Source organism: Hibiscus syriacus, unplaced genomic scaffold (genome assembly GCF_006381635.1).
Source record: "Hibiscus syriacus cultivar Baekdansim isolate YM2019G1 unplaced genomic scaffold, ASM638163v2 tig00112540_pilon, whole genome shotgun sequence".
Classification (NCBI taxonomy): Eukaryota; Viridiplantae; Streptophyta; class Magnoliopsida; order Malvales; family Malvaceae; genus Hibiscus; species Hibiscus syriacus.
This window is the reverse complement of record NW_024063362.1, coordinates 160,868-178,701: the sequence shown is the minus strand read 5'-3', so window position 1 is coordinate 178,701 and position 17,834 is coordinate 160,868. Positions and strand designations below refer to the sequence as shown.

At 32.3% G+C, this 17,834-nt stretch overlaps 1 pseudogene; it reads left to right on the top strand.

The window, feature by feature from the left end:
• The first annotated feature begins 9,481 nt into the window (after window positions 1–9,481).
• Window positions 9,482–10,110, top strand: LOC120181864 (annotated as a pseudogene).
• Window positions 10,111–17,834: the final 7,724 nt, after the last annotated feature.

Sequence of the window (17,834 nt, the reverse complement as noted above, 5' to 3'; positions counted from 1 at the left end):
GACAAGATGACCTTGTATTGTTTCATTGTTAATGAATTTACAGTATAAAGACAAATAATTTTGTATTCAGAAATCAACGTACAAAGGATGCAAACAGGACAAAATTAGTCAAATGTTTCCATTTCCCAAAAGAAAACCTTACGGATTGAAATACGTCGATTGCATGTAACCCTGAGGTACGAATCAATCATAGAGCTAAATGCTTCTGCAGATACAAGAAATAACAAAGACCCCAACTAGGTACTAGATAGACGAGTGCTTTAAATGAAACAAGATCAGCCTTTCCAAATTAATACCAAAATGAGTAATAATTTTATACCTACGAACAGGCCACGACTCAGCGTTACAAAACTAAAAAAAATCAATCTCCCTGCAATAGGAACATATAGAAGGCAAACAGTTTTACAAATAAGCAGCTTGTTACTGTTATAAGGATAGGGTTATAAATTGAACTCACGAATAGGAAGCTCCACTTGCAACTGAGAATACAAGGCAACCTGGTACTGCTGGATTCAGGTGGAAAAAAGAACTCCAAGCAAGACATATTTCTAGGAGAATACTGAATATGTCTTACATGCGTAGGAATAAAATAATGTAAAAGATGAAGAAGATAGTACTAACAAGTAACAAGAAGCAAATTTCCAGGAAAAATGTATAAGAGGGTTTGGTTAAGGAGGACCATAGTAGCTACTTGTAGGCACTGGATAACGTGAATGGTCCCATGCTAATTCATCGTTTTGCCGCTAAATCTGCACAGTGAATAACATCAAAAGCCACGCTTTGAATCCATTAATTGAATTAAAAAAGTTAATTGACATAAATTAATCAAATTGAGATAGAGTAATAGGTATAGAAAATAACCATACTGCAGTACACAGTGAAATCATCAATAGATAACCATCTTCAGTGGCGCCTGCAGTCAAATTCGACTCCTCTCCAGACAAATCAATGGTAAAGATCGTAGAAGGAAACGTAAGGTAACAAGGGAGACAAAAAAAGAGAGAATATATGGAACAAAAACAGGCCGAGAAGTGACCCAAAGGTCGAATTCCGGCGCTGGAAGCTGACAGAAAGAGAAGTGAGCACACAAAAACAATTGTATAGCCTTATACAAGTGCCTCTGTATGCTCACTCTCTTCTGTCAATTTCTATGTTCCATAGAATGAGGATTTGAGGACACAAAGACGGTCGGTAAACATATGAAGAACCAAAGAATAAAAAGCGAAAGGTAAAGCGTTTGCCATATAAGGAAACAAACCCAGAGTCAGATCTGAAAATACAACAATACTCATTAATAGAAAAAAGTACCAAAGTAAGACCTTCAAATCCACGATCCATGCCGTTTCCAGTAAAAATGGTTTCAAAAAACGACATGTTTTAGGGTTTCCATTCCTAAAAGAAAAAAAGAAAACAAAAACCAACCCTGGTAAGGATCATAAGCTAGGAACTGAGAGAACCAAAACCCCAACATCAGAACAAGAAGAAAGAAAAAATAAATAAATCGACCCGTTGTTCATCGTTATCCACTAGTCTTTATTTTCACTTATCTTTCAATCTCTCTCATCATGCAGCACGCACGGGTGTCGGACTCGTACCCAAGTGTCTTTTTTATTTCATAGAACAGCTAATCCAACAACAATAGTGTCGATTAGTGACGCATCAACAGCACAAAACTCAAAATGAAAACAAAAATATAAACAAGTAAAAACCCCAATGACAGAAAAAGAGTAAGAAAAACTGAGAGAATACAAGAAGCAAGACACTCCCCACTGCATATATATATATATAGAACAGAATCCGTTCTAAGCCACTCGGCGAAAAAGAGAAAAGAAAGTCACTGATTCACTTACTTGTGTGTTGGTAATTTATTGGCCGGTTGATCGTCTGATGCATTTCCTTGAGTTGATGGAAATCAATAGTGACCGTCAGATCAAGCGGACCAGGGGTACTTTCGTTCGTTAGTGGTCTGGGGCTTCTTGGGAACTGGGATGATTGGACTGTGTCATTCGGGGAGACAGAGTTAAGCGTACGGGGTTCGTCAGTTGCCCTACCTCCACTGCCTGTTTTGGGATGAGGTTCTTACCAACCGCCATTATGGACCAATCAGATCCTTTGCTTTCCAAGGGTATGATTGTCTTATCGACCAAATTTGTGACGTGACAATCACTGATTTGGTGCTTCTTTTTGAGCGGCTCAATGCAACGGGCAAGTTGGTCTTAATTAGGGTGTTCACAAATGAACACTGATTAGCCAATCTCTGTGAATTTTGTCAGTCTTCTAAGGAGGTTGAGATTTGAATCGTGTCATTAGGGTTTATTCTCATCGGTTTTGTTAACGGGTTTATCCTTTTCTCTCCGCTTTTCTAACACTCATAGATTGATTCCTATAATGACAAGTATTAGCTTTTTCACCTAAAAATATTTTTAAAATTTATTTCTCAATGGCAAGTTTTGCCAGAGTAGGTAATTAGTAGAATGAAAAAAAATTCGAATTCGATTTCGATACATTTTAATTTAATTTCATGAGATTGAGTTTATAAATATATATATATATATATATATATATATATATATATATAAGTCAATATTTTTAGAGTATAAATTTGGGTCTGATTGGATTTAGTTTAAGGGTTAAAAAATATTTAAGTCGATTAAAAAATGATATAATTACACTTTATATATTTAATAATAATTATAATAATACATATCTTTATATTATATTTTTAATTATATCCTTATTTTATTAAATAAATTTAACTTGACTTATGTTCATCCATAACTATTAGTGCGTAAATATAGTCCTTTAATTCGAGATCGTCTAAAAAACATTGATGGAATTTTAGACCCTCTACAAAAAGTAGCTATTTCACCTAGGGCTATAAATGAGACGAGACAGATCGTGAGCTATTCGAGATCGACTCGATCAAGGCTCGTTAAATACTCAGATCAAATGGACTCGACTCGAGCTCGAGCTCGACTCGAGTTCTTAACGAGCTGAAACGAGCTACTCGATATTCGACTCGAAAAGCTCGTGAGCAGCTCGAAAATATAATATATTAAGATTTTATTTAAAAAAAATAAATTAATAATAATAATAATATTTATGTATTGATTTTTATTTTAAAAATATAGTAAAATTTCATGTATTTAAGGTTTATGTTCGAGTTTGAGTTTGAGCTTTCAATCGAGTTAAGTTTAAGGTTTTTTTTTTCATTTCGAACCTTTTCGAGCTGCTCACGAGCTTCAGTTCAGGATTTCGAGTTCGAGTCGAGCTTGAAAATTTTAAGCTCACGAGTTTTCGAGCCGAGTCGAGCTTCATTTCAGAGTTTTCGAGTCGAGTTCAGCAATACTCGAGCTCGACTCGGCTCGTTTACACTCCTAATTCCACCTCTTCCAAAGATGGTTCATTAGGCGTGTGAGTCAGTCCTAATCTATGTGTTTGATTCAATTCATCCTCATAGTTTGAGATTTTCCAAAAGTATTTTCTTTGAAGAGTCATCGGGATTTTCCAAATTCTAATCTTTTATATATATAATGAGGAGAAAGAGAAATATTGAAGAAAATATGCATGTTACTAAAAGCTTAAAATTGAAAACAGTATTGGGGGGATCTTATGGGAAGTAGAGGCCACGACCTCAAAGCCTCCAGTGCCCACCTTTTCTTTTTCATATATTAATTGAAAGCTAACAATTTTCCCTATAAATTCATTAATGCCACTGCATTCTTCTCTCAACCGTTCAATTTCATCTTCGTTTTCAATGTTTAATAGCGGTATTAATTTAAGAATTAAATAATTTTGTTTAGATTTCAGTACAACCTTGTCACATATTGGATCCAGACCCGCACGAATCGCGGGTCTAGAAAATCGAGACGCAGATCCAGATCCAACGGATCTTACAGATCCGGGTCCAAAACGACCATTTGACCTATTTTTTAACGTGATAAAATTGTCATTGACTAATTTCACATCACATGTCCAACGGAGAAAAAATTAATTTCAATACAACTAGTAACAAAATAAAAAACGCTAAACTAAAGTCTAAAGAAAAACTCCACACAATTACACAAATGTCTTTTGAATAATACAAACATTAAAAAATGTATATCATGAAACATTCTATTGTAGTAAACCGAGTTTAAAACCTATAACAACTCAAGCATCTCCCTCTATAAAATATCTATATATTTTTTTAAAAATTATTATATCGTATATATATATATATTAAAATCAAATGTGAACTTTTTTATAAACGGGTAAACATGTCCAAACCCGATATCTTAGTGTTAGATCTGGAGCAGATTCTGGTCTGGATCCGTTGTTTTAGGATCCATATCCTATAAAACGGATATAGTTCTACGGATTTGAGTCGGGTCTAGGATCTATTCCAATCCCTAGTCTCCATGCTCCACCCAATTGTAACCATAAATATATAGCCTTTTATGACTTTGTATGTATCGTACGTTTCTTCTTTAAAACTGATATACACTTTATTCTAACATTTAATTTATTAGATAAAATTTGAAATAGAATTCCAACTCTAGCCGCTCTTTCCCTTTTAATATTCCCTTTTTATTTATGACGGTTTTAACGGTGGTCGTGAATTTTTTAATTTTTTTTTAATCTTTGTGACACATTTTTCTCAACCTAATTGATACGTTTTTCGTCTTATTTCTCGATCCTTTGACAGTTTCTTTTATTTTATATAATTTTGCATTCATGAATAATTTTTTGCGATGTTTGAGTTTAATTTGCAGTTCTCGTCAATCTTTCAATTACTTATTATCCTTTTATGGTTCGTTTGTCGATGCAACATGATTTGTTTGTATATATATATTTTTTCGAGTCTTTTAGTTGGGTTTTTAAAATTTCTCATGTATAGTCCTTATATATGATATCTAAAGTGGCTAGTTTTCATATTGTAGGAAAATGTAGAAATTATATATTTAGTTTAGTATGATAATTATAAACCTTATTATAATTTTAAATATTTTTACTTTTTTAGCCCCTTGTATTAAAAGTAATTTAATTTGTTAATATTTTACATCGTAGAATATCTGTTGAGAAATCATTGAACCCGATTCCCTCGTTAGCTAAGCCCGGTTAAAGCGTATCAAGCATATGTCATTATCATATTATATGTGATAATTGGGTATCTTATACTCTATCCACCTCAGATTCTTGAGTTTTAAAATTTTTCTTCTTATTGGATATAAGATGGAGGGCTAAGATAAAGTCTAACAAAGTGGAGCTGTTGGTGTAGGAAGGGTAAGGCATTGAGGATGGTATCATCAACAATACTCAGCACTAGGAACCAATAACTTTGTGGACAAAAGAAAGGACACAATCGCCAGCTTCATCAACCATATGAATAATATATTATCATCATAACAATAATATATGCATGAATAATATTTTGTTGAAAAAGACAAGCTGATTCCTAAACTTTATTGAAGGAGCACAGTACATAGGTGGGCACTGGGCAGCCAAACAATATTTTGTTGGCACAGTAAGTCAACCGGGGAGGCTGCTAATCTGCATAAATATTATCATCATAACAATAATATATGTATGAATAATGAGTACAAGTTGAGAAATCGGTGTGCAGAGTTCATGGGGAAAAAGTAGCTACAAATCACTGTCATCATAGATATCATTCACATAGATGCCTTTAGAGTCTATTTATTTATCGCTAATTGATTTTTTTAAAAACATTTTTCTTTGATTTTTTTAATGTTTATTGACAGAAAATAGATGATTAATATAACTTTTTTTTAATTAATAAAATTTTATTTACAATTTTGGAAAATGACGGTCTAAAATAATTTTTTAAACTTTTCATTTCAAAGCATAAATAATTAAAATATTATTGTTTTATATATTTAATATTAATATATTATTTTAATATATTTTAATGAAAATATTAATTATTAAATTATGTTTGTTGATAATTTTAATAACATAATATTATAATTTATAATTTTATAATAATATATTCAATTGTATTATTATTATATCTAATATTATACTTTTATTATAATAATATATAATAAATTATTAATAAAATTAATATTATTTATTAATTTCATAAAATAATAATATTAAATTATGTAATATTTAAAATATATTTTTTAATAATTTTTAGAAAATAAAATAATATTTTTATTTTAACATTATAGTTTTTAATATTACAATAATATTATTTTAACAATTAATTAATATAATTAATAATATATTATTATTTCAATAAATAATTAATATAATTTAAAATAATTTTATTTTAATAAAATATAAAAATATAATATTTTTAATAAATATATTATTTATTTTATTAGATATTTATAAGAAATAATTTCTAAAAAAATATCAACTAGCCCCGCTTGGTGTAACTTTATAAACTCACTTTTAGTTTTAAAAAACCCGTTTTGACCTCAAAATTAATGTCGAACGAGTAAAAAATAAAAATTGCAATGAGAATGATAGTTTCAAACCAACAGCAAAAGTTAGGATTTGTAGCCTTTTGGAAGCAAATTATAATTTTATCATTCTTAATCCATGAGCTCCACTTAATTATATATTTTCATTTTATTTTAATAATTTAAGAGTAACATCCTTAAAAAAATAGTTTATTACTTAATAATTTATTTTAATTACTTAAAAGTAAATAAAATTCATGGTTTATATATTAAAATTCACTTTAATTTGTAAGCACTAACGTATTTTTTGTAGGCTAAACTACGTGAAAAGTCCCCTTTATTTTCGGTTTGATCGACTTTAGTCACTAATTTAAAAATTAAGGGTAAATGGTCCCTAACGATGTCAATCTATTTGATTATGGTCCCTAACGTTATCGATCCGTTAGATTTTAGTCTCTCAACCGTTAACTCCCGTTAACTCTTTATCCCGTTAACTCCCGTTACTGTTAATCGTAACCATTAACTGATGTAACCGCTACATTTTATAGGTTAATTAATCAAACCGTTAAGATTAAACAGTTCCAGTTAACTGAACCGTCAAAAGTATCGATTAGCAATTATAACTACAATTAATAAACTTTAATAAATGGTTAACCATTAGTTAACCGTTAATAAATTATAATTAATTAATTATATTTTTAGAGAATAGAATTAAAAATAAAATCAATATGATTCCTCCTATTTTTTACTTATCATGTTTATCTTATATAGGATCACGTTAAATCAAACATAGATGGAAGAAATACATGATTTTAAATTACAAAATATAAATATGCACACAAGATTTTAAACTGTAAAAAAATAAAAATACCTCATAATATATATTTTTATAAAATAAAATGCATTGATAAATAAATAAATTTTTTACAAATATATATGTTTCCATCGTCGTAAATTTCGATTGAAAATTTGAAAATTTTAATTTGTGTTATGTTTGAAAAAAATTGTAATAGGTTAATCATAGGTTACCCTATAACTGAACCGTTAATAATGTTAATCATTAATGGTTAAATGTTTCTTAATGGTTAGGTTATGGTTAACAAAATTTAATGGTCGTTATAATGGTTAACCGAAACGATACAATTAACCGACCATGAACACATCTAAGGATAACCAAATAGGATACAATGAAAGCTTATCTAATTGAAGCTAAATCTTGTTCATGTGCTTTTACAATGGCTTCTCTATCATGGATTTCAACCTCTTATCGCCTCCATGATTCCTCTTTCATTGACCTCTCTTTATCCATTCTTTCAATCACTTTTTTCTCTGCAATCAGTCCATGGAGGTTAGCAAGGAACCTAATGTTAGAGTATGCCCAAAGACCAATCATATAATGATTGTAATGATACATTTTATTTACCGATTTTATTGAATAAAGGCATTGCCACTATTATTTTCAGTTATATATATGTGTTTAACATAATCTGAAAGATAATAAAGTCCATATAATAACATAATTGTTATTATTAAAAGATCCCTAGTCAAGTATTATTATGGGCATAGACAATAATAATACGCTTAAGACTAACATGTTATTGATTGATGACAACGAGTTGTCATTGACATAGAGATGTCAAAATTGATACATGATTATATTGTTAGAGAACAATGTATTGGATTGACCCACCATGAGCATATGTCTTGGATTATTATGTGAAAGTCATAACATTGCTCATGGTGATGACTATATGTATGATCTTAGACTTGAGATCAATACTATCCCAACATATATTGTTGTATGTTTTGATGTAATTAAACAAGCTCCGTAACTGGTTGCTCTATAAAGACTGTTATTGAATATATCTCGATATATGTAGTGGGAGTGTATGATTAAAATATGATTGACCTTCCTACATAATAGGAAATATATCACACGCCACTTGATTGAATGAGACTAGAAATGCATGGCCATGTACGAATAAGTTGATATGAGATATCATAAATTATTCGTTAATTAAAGTCTACTCTAGATATCAAGAAACAATAGATGGGCTATACAAGTGTGACTATTCCAAGATTTATGCCTATTCTAGATATAAAGGACAAAAGGATGTAATACATAAAAGAGTTAATCACGAAGATGATATGTCGAATCATATTTTCTTGTAACTTAGGTGACAATGATATATTGCTAGATGTCACTCATTGTATTTAATATTAGAATTGTTCTAATAATTACTGCTAACGTTACAAGAACCTACAGGGTCACACCCTAGGATTGGAATGAGCAAAGATGTACAATTTGTTGTACGTTACTAAAATATATCTAGAGTAAATGTATGTTATAAATACATATGTTTTAATAATCCCGAATATTTAATTTAAATTAATTAAATAAAGATTTAAATAATTTGAAATAATAAAATCCCTAATATGTTAGGGTAACTTGGATATAAAAGGAGGTGTAAGGTCTAGCAGTCGTTTTTTTACACATTATCTTCAGTCTTTTTTCTTAAAACAATTTTGGGAAAAACAAATATTGCTCTCAATTGTGTGAACTGAGTAGAGGCTGAGACGTGGTTTCGTGGAGGCTTACGATTCGAATCTATTGACACCACCATTAGCCGTTGTTGTCCTTGTTGTTTTCAAGGAACCTGTTGTAAGTATTCACATCATTTCCTCCTGATTTTGGTTTATCGTACTTGGATCACTGGTGAGACCATCGAATTTTTGTTTCCGTTGCGCCATGGGGTGAGCCGACGGTCCCAACACTACCATTATGATGAAAGCCTTTCTAAATAATAAACTACATCATCCTTTCCATAGGCAATTGTGCTGGTCCACTTATGATGCACATTTACTTTATCCATGGCGGTGAACTAGTCTGGTTCTCAAGTTGGATCGAGATCAGTGCTTTTCCCATCATCATTCTCTTAATCGCCCGCGCTTACTTTCACCGTTCAAGGACTCAATCCAGTTCTCAAAACATACTTTTCTTCATGAAATGCTACTTGTTCCTTGCTTCTAATAATAAAAGCAAGGAACCTAAATCAAACACTAACATTATGATAAAAGCTATTCTAATAATAAACTACATCATCCTTTCCATAGGCAATTGTGCTGGTCCACTTATGATGCTCATTTACTTTATCTATGGCAGTAAACTAGTCTGGTTCTTGAGTTGGATCGAGGCTGGTGCTTTTCCCATCATCATTCTCTCAATTGAACGCTCTTACTTTCACCATTCAAGGACTCAATCCAATTCTTAAAAAAAACTTTTCTTCATGAAACCCTACTTGTTCCTTGCTTCCGTTGTCATCAGAATCCTTATTGGCTTTAACAACTACCTCTACGCCTATTAGGTCGCTCATCTTCCGGTTTCGACTTCATCTTTTGTAATTGCCACACAATAAACTTTCACAGCGCAGTTCACTTTTATTTTGGTAAAGCAAAAGTTCAATTCTTACTCCATAAACGACATGTTTTCGTGTTTCAAAGTGATGTTCTAGCCATGTATACGAGTGGTGATCGTCCTGCGAATGAATTGAACATTGAATATGTTTTAGGATTCTTAATGACCATCAAAGGTTCAGCTTTGTATGGGTTTATTATGATAATGAACAAATTATGGGTTTCAAAATGCTTGAAGCTGAGCTTGATGATGTTGAAAAAGCTTATGGGTAACTATACTTGAATGTTATTGTGAAAGATTCTCTTGGTGTTCGTGTTGTTGCTGAGAATGTGTTAACTTTATTGATCAACCGAATAATGCCAGGAGTGGAGTGAATTGTCCTTTAAAAAATTTGTGGTGGAAGCTACTGAAAATTGAAATTTTGCACAAGGAATTTGGAACAATTCGAATTTCTAAACCAAAGTCTACATCCACTACCTTAGCATCCACACTAAAGATTTCTCAAATCCACTAGATTTACTAACCTTTGAGGACAAGGTGTAACATTACAATAACACACAAGGTTTATACCTCAAAACCTTACTTACACTATCTTCACAAGAGGTATTTGCAACTAATTAAGCACGTACCCAAATTACACTTGGTCAAGAATAAACAAGAAGCTCACAAGTGTATTACAAAAAAATATGAAAATTTTAGCTCTAAAACTCTTTTGATGTTGGTTTGATCTTGCAATTGTTTTTCTTGTTGTTCTTCATTCGAATCTTAGTCTCTTTTATGTCTTCTAACATCTTTTTAGTCGATTAGAGCCGTTTATGTCTTCTAACATTTGGTATATATACCAAGTAGTGTGTATCAAAACTGACCATCCTAACGGTAAAAAATATAGTCGTTAAACCTTTGGCATCGATATTGTTTATGTGAGTATTGATACTCACCTATCAGTATCGATACCAACACTATGGTATCGATCCCAAAAAGTCCATTAGAATGTTGGTATCGAGACTGACATGTTGGTCGCGAGATTGACAAGGGTTTTTGGCTAAATTCAAGTGTTTTGAGCTTTAAAACAATATTTGTAAAATATGAAATCACTCAAGAACATTTATTATTATTCATGTTTAAAAAAAATACTTGAAAGTAATTTTTGACAAATTGTTTATAGAATCTTAAAATACAAAATTTAGCAACTTAAAACATTTAAAAATTCATGTTATATCAAAATCAAAGTTTAGTTCAATAATCTCCCCTTTTTTAAATAACAAAACCTTTTGTGAAAATTTGCTTTAGCTATAAAAATTGATTTGTCAAATTAGTTTTGTGAAAAATAAAATCTCCCCCTTAGTAAAATAATTTTTGGCTAAAATATTTTTTTACTAGTAAATTTTGCAGTTACATATATTTCTCCCATTTTTGTTATAAAAAATAAAATTAATCTTCAAAAGAGAAAATATGTTAGTGTAAGAGGGAACTCAAATATTCAATGCTTAACATAATATAATAAAGTTCATAAGCATAAAATCATCAACAAGAGTAGTTCAAACATTAAGTACCAAAATAAAGAGTATTAAACATAAAGTACCAACATAAAATCCATAAAGTGCATAAGTCTAGACAAAAAGCAAAGGTCCTAAAAATGCCTAATATTTTAGATGAGGAGACAAAAGAGAGGGGTGCATCAAGTGGTGACGTATCGAGCGAACTTCATTCTCAAGCGAGTCTAAGAGAAGATCCATAAATAGTCATATAAGAATCCAAGTTTCCAATGCCTTGAAGTCTATCATCATACATAATCTTCATTGAGATCTCTTCTTGAGGTGGTGGCACCGGAGGCTCTTCCATTTCATTTTCTTTTTCATCAACGACTTCCACGAGTTGTCTTCGATAAGGACCTCATTCACCGGTATCTTCATCAAAAACTCAATTGGCCTTATGAGCTGATTTAAGATCAATGACACTAACAAGAGGAAAGGTAGGTTCATAGGTAGGGATGACAAATAAACCCGAACCCGACAAGGAAAACCGAAAACTGAATTAAACGAGGACGGGAAAAAAACTGTTTATGCTAAACGGGGACGGGGGAAAATGTTTATGCTAAACGGGGACGGGGACGAGGACGAGTTTGGTAATCCCCGCCCCAATTACCCGGCCCGATACCCCTCCCGATAATATTAAATAAATAATATATATATATTATAAATATTTAATATATATATAATATATATATATATATATATATATATATATATATATATATATATATATATATATATATATATATATATATATATATATATATATATATATATATATATATATACTGGTCCGATACCCAGCCTGATACCCGTTTAAATAACCGTTTATGCTAAACGGGATACCCGTTTCCTCGCGATTTTCCCCGATTACCCGATGGGGATCACCATTTAAATCCCCGCGGTTTTTTAAGTGGGGATAGGTATGGGTTTTTTAAACGGGGATGGGGACGGGGGGACCAATACCCGGCCCGAACCCGGCCCGTTGCCATCCCTAGTTATAGGCGGTGGACACTCTAAACTTTTCTTTAAATATGTAACTAACGATGCAATCGTAGGGAATATTTTTTTGTCCTAGTTGCTGAAACAAAATCTGAGTTGAATAGTAGACTGGCTACCTGGAAGACTGCTTTGGAAGAAAAAGGTTTAAGGATCAATATTGAAAAGACAGAGTATTTATGTTCAAACTTCAATGGGAACCAAAATGATGAAGATGTAGAAGTATGCATAGAAGGACACGTTCTCCCCTCAAAGGATTGTTTCAAGTACCTAGGGTCTATGATACATAAAGATGGGGGTGTAGATGATGACGTTACACACCGTATAAAGGTGGGATGGCTAAAGTGGAGGGCCGCTACTGGAGTTCTGTGTGACAAGAAGGTGCCTCTAAAACTTAAGGGAAAGTTTTATAGAATGGCAATAAGACCATCGCTGTTGTATGGATCAGAATGTTGGGCAACCAAGAAGGATCACGTAAGGAGGATTGAGGCCGCAGAAATGAGAATGTTTCGATGGACATGTGGTAGGAATCTGTGGGATATGACGACAAACTCTGCGATTAGGATGTCCTTGGGGGTGGTGTCTGTTTCCGAAAAATTGAGGGAGGGAAGACTATGGTGGTTTGGGCATGTCTTTAGGCGACTACCGTCGGATGCGGTCAGGAGGGTAGAGTCGATTACAGTCGACGGTGCCAGAAAGAAAGGACGACTAAGGCGGAAGTGGGAAGACTGCTTGAGATCTGATTTGAGGGATTTAGCCCTTACCAAAGACATGACCTCTGATAGGAAAATATGGAGGCTAAAGACTAAGGTAGTCGAGTAGTGTGGGTCACATTTATAGGGTGTATCATCTCTGTCTTCTTTTAATGTCTTTGTAGTATTTTCCATGACTTCTACTTTTTATACGTTTCTGTTATTGGTATTTATGAAGGATTAGAACTGGGCTTGCTATCGTTGACTTCTGTGTATCATTCTCCTCATGTTTCCTCTTTTAAATTTAGCCGGGTCTTATGTTTCTGTCTATATGCAGAGATTCTTTCGCAGGGATTATTATGCAGGGATTAATTCCCATTACAGACGCACATATGATTTTAATGACTGCATATGAATGTTGTTTAGCTATGTATTTATGTATTTATTTATATATGCATTGAATTTTATCTATATTTTAAATTTTCTGACTGCCGGAGGTCTTCCACGGAAGCTACTCTCAACCTGGCGTTGGGAGCAGCCTACTACCCTACCTCCCTCTTACCCCATACATATGGGAATTGGGTTTTGTTGTTGTTGTTGTTGTTGATCATGGCTAAATTTGGACGGGTGTCGTTTTTATATGATAAAACCACCAATAATCGTAGGTGTGCATATTGGTAACTTTACTACCGGAAGGACGCAAAAAACATGTAATGAGGAGTAAGAGTAGACGATCAGGAAACTCAAAGGAGGTATGGCTATCATTTTGAAATATCTCCTTTGAAACATATATATATTTTCCTTAAAAGGACCATCATCATTGTTAATTTTTAAAAAGGAGGCAATAGAAGCGAGACTAAGACTAAATGTCTTTCCCATAAGGTACAACTTTATCCCTATAACCTTGCTAATGTTATCTTCCTCATGAACTATAATAACATTTGAAAAGAAAACACATACAAGGTTTATATTAACTTTGGGAGAAATGCTAAACAAGTCCAACCAACCCCATGTGACAAAGAATTCAAAAATGGTAAATTGGTAAACCCATGACATTAGAAAATTTGAATCCATGGTACGTTTGGTTCGAAGGGGTTTTGTTTTGAAAAAGAGATTGAAGAGATCAAGGGCATTAAGATCCTAAAAGCAAGCATTTTGAAAACTAACCGAATTTGAGGATTTTTTCGGATGAGTGGTGCCACTAGTCTTAAGACGCTTTAGGTTTGTTCTAAGAGGCATTTTGGGAAAAATAGTGGCTATTGACAATAGAAAGTTCTTTTGAGAATTTTATCAAACACTTGGTGGACAAACCTAAATCAAGGATTCTAAGCAAGAATTGGTGAATGGGTTAAACTTCTTCAAGAAATATATATATAATACAACCAAATAAACCAATCAATTTTGTTAAAAAATGTCATAAATTTGAAAATTTTCGAAACCTATTTCAACCATTTTTTGAAAATTTTTGTGTGATAATCATGATGTGGAGACAGAAAGAAAGTGTTCAAATGGAATATAAACTGTAACACCCATAGCCTGTAAATCTCTAAGAATACAAACCATAGATGTCACATCAAACTGACTAACAATCACTCTTCACAGTTATTTAAATTTTTTATTTCTTTTAAAACATTTCTAATTTCAACTTTTAAAACTATTTTTTATGAACCATTTACAAACATAATATTTTAACTATATATATATATATTCAGACATATAAAAAATATTAATAACTAAACAGTCAAACTAAATAGTCCTAATTTACTATTACATATCATATAGTCATAACTGATAAACTAGGTTGATAACATAAATATATATGACGCTACTAGTCAAAAGAAACATCGGTGATGTCTTACTGATACTGATATTCACTACAAGAAAATATACCTTTAATGACACACAAACGATGACACATGTTAATTTATGACTTGAACTGTGTGTCATAAAAATGTCATGTTTCTTAAAATATGATCGATTTATGACTTACAATAATGTGTGTCATATTTAATAGTCATAATCCAAAAAATTTGAAAAAACACGGAGTACACTTTTTAATTGTGTCATCTTTAAAAGTCATCTTTTAATTTTCCCCCTCCTTATTTTCATCATTCCCTGCTTATTTTTCCCTTTACTTGGAAGCATCTCCATAATCAAAATTTCACCTTTTCCCCTTATTTTTTACGTTTCATTTCTATTTGAAATCGTTTCAAGTTCTCAAAAATGACTCAATATGTGGAGATGAAAGAACAACCAACTCCTTCTAATTCCGTTAATTCATCTTCTCCATCCACTTTGCATCGTAAGCTCACTCCATCAATGCATCTATAACACCCATTCCCCCTCTCGCACGCATATTTTTTACGCCTGGTGGTAGAATTTGATTTGCTATTTTCTAATATTTATGAACTGAGAACTTGTGGGATTTCTCAGATTTGAATAAATTCTTCTAGGTTTATGTTAGATTTGAAGGAAATTGTATCTCTAATAGAGACCAGTGCATATGACCGTGAAGCTCACCGTATTTTGCGGGCTATAAGATTTACTATGGCTTTAAGAAGGAAGTTGAAGCCGTCTGTGTTGTCCTCATTCCTCACTTTTACCTTTAACCCTGGATCCGAGTCCCTTTCTCGGCTTAAACTCTGGCTTCCACCTTATAGTTCTATTTTACACTCTCGTGCATTTGTTTTATCTTTTTTACCTGCCCGTGGCTTTTTTTCTCTCTATGATCATGTATTATCATTTTATACTTACATCTATTTTGAAACTCATAGTTATGTTGTTTCCGCAGTAACATTTAGTCGGTTAGAGCCTGAAGGGAAGTTGATCATGTGTTTCAGAAAGGCTTCAACTACTTCAGCATCTGATCAGGTTTTGCATCTATTTTGATTGTGCATCTATATGCTCAGCAGCTAAGATAAAATGCAATAGAACTGGTTCATATGAGTGCTTTTGTTCTCCTTGTTTTTAGTTCATTCTCAGGATACAATTACACTTTAGTTTTGGTAAAACTTATTGTTGGTCTTTCTAAAATATATATTCAATTTATTTTTATTTCAGGTGATCAATGAAAACAAAACTAGCAATGGAATTTCTATGCATGGAGATGGCAGTGCCTCAAAAGATAAAACTACTGATATAATTTACAATTATTTGAAAATAGTTCAGGTTCACGTAACTTTTTATCCATGAACCAGGCTGAAATGGAAGATCCTAGCTTATGGTCAAAAATTGATAAGTCAGGACACATAGCAAAGGAATCATTAGGAGCCAAAGTAGCAGTTTTCAGAAAGAGAAAGAATAGCATGCTAGGTTCAAAGAGTAAGCGTCTAAGAATTCATAATGAATACTTTATAGAGCTGAAATTAACGTGGGAAGAAGCTCAAGGACTGCTTCGTCCCCCTCCTAATCATGTAGCAAGTGTTGTTGTCATTGGAAGTTTTGAGTTTGAAGAATACGAGGTATGCTATATCTTTATTGATCTATTTTTTTTCTATCCACATTTAATATCTATTATGATTGAAATCACTTTTGGTTGTAACTGGCAGTAATAGAAGCCACTTTTATTTTGTCTTTCTAGTGTTTGTTACTCAATTTTGGCAAATTAAACTCTAACATGCATATCTTAGATTTTCTATGGTTGGTACACCCTTGACGAAGACTTAAAGGGTTACTCAGGAACTTTTTATATTGTTTGCTGTTAATGGATGCCACCACAGAACCAGAATAATTAAATGCAAGAACATCATCTCATTCTTTCTAATTTTGGCCTTTTCAAGTTTTTTCGTTCAAAGATGTAATCCATTTTCATCATCGACTGTTCAATTTGCTTTTGCTAGGATGTGATTACTAATTAATCAGTACATTGTTTTTAGGTTGCCTATTAGTAGTCTTTTGATATTTATATATTCCACAAATTCTATCCTTTCTGTGGGATTCTCTCTTTCCTTTTCTGTAGTAGTTCCACAATTTCTCACTTTCATTGTGTTAATAACAAGATGCACCGATTCTTGGGAAGCCAACAATATTGTCTACTGATACTATGGGGCAACTCACTTTCTTTTGGATGCTAATGCCTGTATTAAAGAAAATTAATTGTCTTGGTTGTAACTTGGTCGCAACTCACAATAGCTGTCCTAAACCAAGCAAATACAATTTTTGTTTCTTTTGTGTTAGGGTAAAGATCTAGTGGGCTCAATGTGAAGATTAAGTGGCGAAAATTTCCTTCTAATTTACTTCTTCCTTCCAAGGGAAGCCAGAGTGTGAAACAATGTTCTCAAGGGAAGCCAGAGTTTAAGGTGGAAAGTCCTGTCTGGAGAGCTGGAAAACTTTATAGGTTAGAGATAGTGAAGGATGTCCATATCCTTGAGTTAAGCTGGGCACTACCTTGTCTTTTGCAAGAGTATCTGAAGAAACCAGAAGATTATTTGGCTCATCTTCTTGGTCATGGTATATAATTATGCATAATGATTAAGTAGGAGGTTGCTCACGGAAGTAATAATAACAAAGAAAAGGATGCATATGCATATATGAATAAAATGTAAACGTTCTATATCTTTGATGCCTTATAAATGATAAGTGATTCTTAATTAGTCTGTGGAATATAGATAGTGTTTTTGATTTGCTTCAATTTCAAATGTTTAACCCCTCAAGTTTATTCAATATGCTTAACTACTACTATTATGCTGATATCATATTTTAATACCCTGAAATTAATATGATTGCTACTATTCCCTTCTTGTTTAGAGCCATATAAGAGATAAACAATGCTTATATCTTAGTT